This window comes from Benincasa hispida, chromosome 2 (assembly GCF_009727055.1).
Source record: "Benincasa hispida cultivar B227 chromosome 2, ASM972705v1, whole genome shotgun sequence".
Classification (NCBI taxonomy): domain Eukaryota; kingdom Viridiplantae; phylum Streptophyta; class Magnoliopsida; order Cucurbitales; family Cucurbitaceae; genus Benincasa; species Benincasa hispida.
Window position 1 is genome coordinate 8,006,719 of NC_052350.1, and position 6,079 is coordinate 8,012,797.

Sequence of the window (6,079 nt, forward strand, 5' to 3'; positions counted from 1 at the left end):
GACTGCCTTGCTGTTGGTTGTTCTTCCAAGAAAAATTTGAGTGATTTCGCCACCCCGGGTTGTAAGTGTTTGAAAAGGGATTGTTTTTGACAAAGTAAACTGATTGAGGATTTCGTGGGCATTCTTCAAAAGACTGCGATTCTTCACATACGACACAGCTGGTGCTTGTTTGCTCTATCGCATTGACTTGCCCATTTCGAGTTCCTGAATTGTTTATTATGATGACTTGCAACAAGTTTATCATCACATTCATCTAATTTGGTAATGATGAGATGGCACCATTACTCGTATTACCTTCTCTGGGCTTTGTTCTTTAATCGCTTTCTTGCCAATCTTCGTGGTTTTTCGAGATGTGATCAAGAATGTTCTTTGCTTCATCATATGTTTTGTCCAGAAGACCTCCTGCTACTGCCGCATTGGCAGCTGTCTGCGATGCAGAGTTGAGTCCATGATAGAAAATCTCCATTTGGAGGCAATCCGTAATCCATTGTGTGGGCAGTCGTGTACTAGTCTCTTGAATCTCGCCTATGCGTCACTGAGTGATTCATCTTCTTCTTGTTCAAAATTGGTGATCAATTTACTTCTTCTGGCATTCTCTGTGGGAGGGAAATACTTCTTCATAAACTTATCAACAACTTACTCCCATAACATTATCTCTCCTGGTTCGAGAGAGTATGCCCATTTTCTTGCTTTATCGCATAGTGAAAATGGAAATAACGTGAGTTGAACCTCTTCTGGGGAAATATTAGGGAACACAAAAGTGTTGCAAATTTCAATGAAGCTTCGTAGATAGGCATGCGGATCTTCACCACGCCATCATTCGAACAGTTCTGTTGTTTGTATCATTTGTAACATTACTAACTTCATTTCGAACCTTGATCCATCCAATGCTTGTCTCATGATTCCAAGGGAGAAATTATATAAGTTTAGTGACGCATAGTCCCAGATGGGTCTATTGCGATCATTTGCCAGTAGGATGGGATTTTCCATCATGTTGTTTTCATTCGCTACTCGTTCTTCAGTTTGTTCAGCCATTCTACGAACTCTTCCTTGCCATTTACGTCTGTTTCTCTACTTTTTGCGAAAAGTTATTTCGATCTCTAGGTCATGCTTGAGCTCAGGAGTATGTCCTTCACTCATACGACACTTGCTTCTTCCTTCACAGGTGGAATTGCAATACTTCAAAGGTCAAAAGCTGCAAAGATCAAAAAGGTTTGATGTTAGCGCAATCTATACCGTAATCCCCAGCAACGGCGCCAAAAACTTGATGCGTTGATTTATCATGCGATGTAAGGATGTGTGGATGCGATGATCATGCAAGTTTTCCTAACAAGACCCAAGTATAAGCTTTCTTAGGGTCCTGGTAAGTCTAGGGTTGAACACAGGGATTACTAAATAGATTTGCGATGGACTCTCTGATCCTATTGCGATGGTGATTAAAAAATAGATGGTGATTTAACTTAGATTTTCTAATGCGATGGAATTAAATATGCAATGATGAAAGGGTGGTGTTGTAACAAGTATGTGATGAAGGGGTTGAGAAGTGGTTTTGCTAAGTCATGGGATCATGCTATACACAAATATTAAACATTGCATTTCTCAATGCATAAGGTTACATTTCCTATTTCTAGGATGCATGCGATGTGTATGAAATGTAGCAGATAGAACTTATTTGTAAGTCTCTACTCTTGCTTATGTGATCTGATCCGACTCTCTCAAACCTAGATTCTGTCTTTAGACTACTCTCTCAAGTACTCCAAATGATGAATGAAGCATACATAAGACAAGATGATCGCATAAAGTGCATAACTTAAGTCATGCTAGCTAAGTACTTCTCAACCCATTCATAAATTTAGTTACTCATGCATGGTGTGGAGAGACTGATCATAAATTGAAATGAAGTTTCCATTTTTGCAAATAAAGCATTTGAGTACAAAACAATAAATGGTGTAAGAAGTATCAAGCCAAGTAAGTAATGTCTTGCTTCCTCTGGCTTTTTACACTGCCCTTATCACTTCAACTCTTTCCCGAATTGTAGAATCTTGCTCTCGCAAGGGTTGGGTATCACTTCAACTCATTTCCCAAGACATCACATGATTTATTTCAAATTTTATCAAGTCGGAAAGTATTTTTGGCCTTCGCATGATAGATATTCGTTTTTGTGATCTTGCGCTGATCCGAGTGCCCAACCTTCATTTTGGCTTGCCCCCATGGGTGTCATGCGGACATCCAACTATGAGCGAGGAGCTCCTTTCAGTCAAAACTCATGCCCATTTTTTTATTTGGCAGCGGAGTTGTGATCACTTAGCTTTTGCAATGATCACAATTCCCACCTTCATTTTGGCTTACCTCCATGGTGTCATGCGGACATCCAACTACGAGCAGGATCCAATCTCAAAGTTAAATTCTTTTAAGAGAAAAATTGAAATGAAGATCTGAAAATAACGAGGTTGAAAATAACACCCCCCTCCCCCCCGAAAAAGAAAATTAAATTGCAGCAATGTCTTAATTGCTGAAGACGAAATAATTCATGCAATGGACTCAGAAAATTTTGTAAAAATAGTTTTGAAGTAAATCTAGTAGACCATTAAATTTTAGAAATGTTTTGTGAATGGATTGTCCTGAAATTAATCTGACGCTAGTTCATGTGATAAGAAAAGCATATATTTCATCAATTAAGTTATAATAGGCAAAGGATGAATGCGGCAATCAAATCAAGTAATCAGAAATTCAGAATTGAGCCAAACGAGAGAGAATGCGATAGCAGAATTCAGCAATATTAAATTGAAAGTGAGAAGTACAAAAATAGAAATAAGATGAGGCAAGGAAGGACACAACCCATAAATTTAATTTTTCGCGCGCATCATTGTGATCACATCCTTTCCTGTGATGGGCTGATATTGTAATTACGATGGGCTGATTTGTTTTTTAAATTTAACCGACCACATGTTTTAAGCCCATCACATTACTCCATCGCATTCGTTTATTGCAATCAAAATGATGAAATAAAAAAGATAGAAAGATAGAAAGAAAAGAGTTGACAATCATAAAGAGTAGTAAATATGCAGAAAGTAAAATAGATATTCGAAAGAAAAAGAAAAAGGATATTCAAAAGGATATACTTCGTCCCTAATGAATGTATGTCGCTTATCATCGCAGGGACTAAGTGTTTCTTCTTTATTCTGGCTTACCCAAGTCAATGGAGGTTTTCTCGTGTTGGAAATCTCCTCCATGATACATCTTTACTCTTTGTCCATTCACTTTAAATGTATTGCTCCCATATTTTTTGGTCAATTCCACCGCTCCATATGGGAATGCTTCCTTGATTATGAAAGGCCCGGACCAACGCGACTTCAGTTTTCCAGGAAAGAGACGCAGCCTAGAGTTGAATAGTAATACCTTTTGACCTATCTTGAGGTTTTTCTCGCAAAGACACTTATCATGCCATCGCTTGGTGCGTTCTTTGTAAATTTTGGAATTCTCATACGCTTGTAATCTCCACTCGTCCAGCTCAAGTAGTTAAAGTTTTCTCTCTTCTCCTGCAGCCTCAAGATCAAAGTTAAGTTTCTTAACTGCCCACATCGCCTTATATTCTGGTTCCAACGGTAGATGAAAAGCCTTTCCAAACACCAACGCATATGGTGACATGTCTATGGGTGTCTCATGAGCAGTTCGATATACCCACAAGGCATCATCCAGTTTCATGGCCCAATCCTTCCACGATGGGTTCACCAACTTTTCTAAGATTGACTTGATTTCTCTGTTAGAAGCCTCTACTTGTCCGTTTATTTAGGGGTGATATGCGGTGGCAATCTTATGGTGGACATTATATTTGATCAACAGTTTACTAACAATGTGATTCATAAAGTGGGTCCCTTTGTCACTTATTATGCCATGTGGGGTGCCAAAACGAGTGAAGATGTTTTTCTGCAAGAACTTAGAGACTGTTGTCGCATCGTTTGCAACAGATGAAACAGCTTCAATCCATTTGGAAACATAGTCAACAGCCAATAGAATGTATTTATGACCATTTGACGATGGAAATGGTCCCATGAAATCTATTCCCCAGACGTCGAATAACTCCACCTCCAAAATGATGTTCATTGGCATCGCATTTTTTTTCTGAAATACTTCCAGTTCATTGGCACTTATCGCATTTCATGGAGTATTCTCGTGCGTCCTTAAACAGAGTCGGCCAATAATACCCACATTGCAAAACTTTTGCTGTTGTACGCTATCCATCGATGAAGAAAAGGGCAAAACACCTGGTTCATCAAGGATTGGAATGTCGTCAGTGCATTAGTGAGCCCAAAAGGCATCACCACGAACTCGTAATACCCCTCGTCTGTCTGGAAGGCAGTCTTTCAATGTCTTTTTCCTTCATTCTTATTTGGTGATATGTAGGGGTATATCAGCAAGCATCGGATGCAACAAGGATTAATAAGCACTCCAATTCATAATTTTGGCAATAATTAAAGCATGCTCATACAATAACAAGAGGGTTTCAAGCCATACCTTTGTAGAACTTTTTGAATCTTGATTATCAACTGCAAACTTCTCCAAATCTTGTTGTGGACCACCTCAAGATCTTCCCCACTATTCTTTTGGACTTTAAATTGAGTTGTGAGACTCAAAATAAGCTTGAATGAAGGGAACTTAGAGAAGAACTCACTGCAACAACCCACTTGAAAAACAACTTCTTCAACTCGAATTTTTCAGTAAAAACTCTATAGATGCATGGCTCAATTCCACTCCAATCTTCTCAATATATTGCAAGACTTTCATGCAAAGAAGAGGGTTGCATGAGATGCAGGTCCTACTTGGAGTTATTGAAGCCAAACTTAAGTGGGTTTGGTGTGAGCTAGTTGAAGGTGTTATTAGAAAAAACCATAATTTCATTTTGTGTTTTTCAAACTTTTCAATTTTTACCAAATGATTTCAAAAAATCAATTTGGTTTAAAAAATTGAAAATATTATTAATTTTGCATAATTCATTTCATAAATTAATTTTCTAATAAAATTAATAAATAATTATTTAAACAATTTAATTAATTCTACTTAATTTAATATCAAATATNTCATAAATTAATTTTCTAATAAAATTAATAAATAATTATTTAAACAATTTAATTAATTCTACTTAATTTAATATCAAATATTAAATTAATTTTATACAAATCCATATTTAAATCATATTTAAATATTTATTAATTCTCCTATTCTATTTAATTCTTAAAATTAAACGTGTAATTACATCTCATATAATTACTAATTCCTTTAATTCTAATTTGAATGTTTCAAATTAACTTATCATACTACTCTAAATCTAATCCATTTACGAGCTAGTAGGGGGACCTCGTGGACCTACAAATCATGGGCTTCAATGATCTGAGACTAATTGGCTAAACTCATTACACTGAATTAGCCTCATTCGTTAACTAATGGGTCACTCAACTAAAGCCCATAGTTGAACTCCTCTCACTGTAGACATATTATGTTCACTCGATATAACCATGATTAGTAAGTTAACCCTTCATAGGTTGTTCGTAATAATGGCTGGGTCATAGGTCTGTTTTACCCCCAAGATTACATCTTGTTTCTTAAGTCCCATTGATCCTCTAAGAACAATTGATTTGTGATCTAATCAACAAATCGAGTCCCTTTCAAGTCAAAGAGAAGGTGGGACCCCTTGTTTAAGACCCGGAGTCAGCACTTAAGGGAACAAACTCTCTACTATCCCTAAAAGTGTGTAGGAGTGAATTCCTTCTTGCACCTTATGTCCCCAACTATCTACCTGGTCTTACCCCTGAAATGGAGGTTTATTGAATCGGCGTTATTGAGCCAACCCTCGCCTATGAAAATCTAAGGATAATCCCAAATAAACAGAAGTTCATAGTTATCTCAGGATCAAGGTCAAGTTACCTAGGTCATCGCTTTGAAATAGTCAGTCTTAAATAGTAAACAACATCATAAAGTAAGAGTGACTGATTTCATGGTCCTTGTATAAATCCAGTTGCACAGGAGGCCCCTACTCCTCATGTCATAACATGTACGAATCAGGATCACATCGTTTGTAGAA

At 37.2% G+C, this 6,079-nt stretch overlaps 1 non-coding gene across 1 annotated transcript; it reads left to right on the forward strand.

Annotated features, from left to right (window-relative positions):
* Positions 1 to 481: 481 nt before the first annotated feature.
* LOC120072427 lies at positions 482 to 588 on the forward strand. Its single transcript, XR_005480486.1, has one exon. It is a non-coding gene; the product is annotated as a small nucleolar RNA R71 (small nucleolar RNA).
* Positions 589 to 6,079: the final 5,491 nt, after the last annotated feature.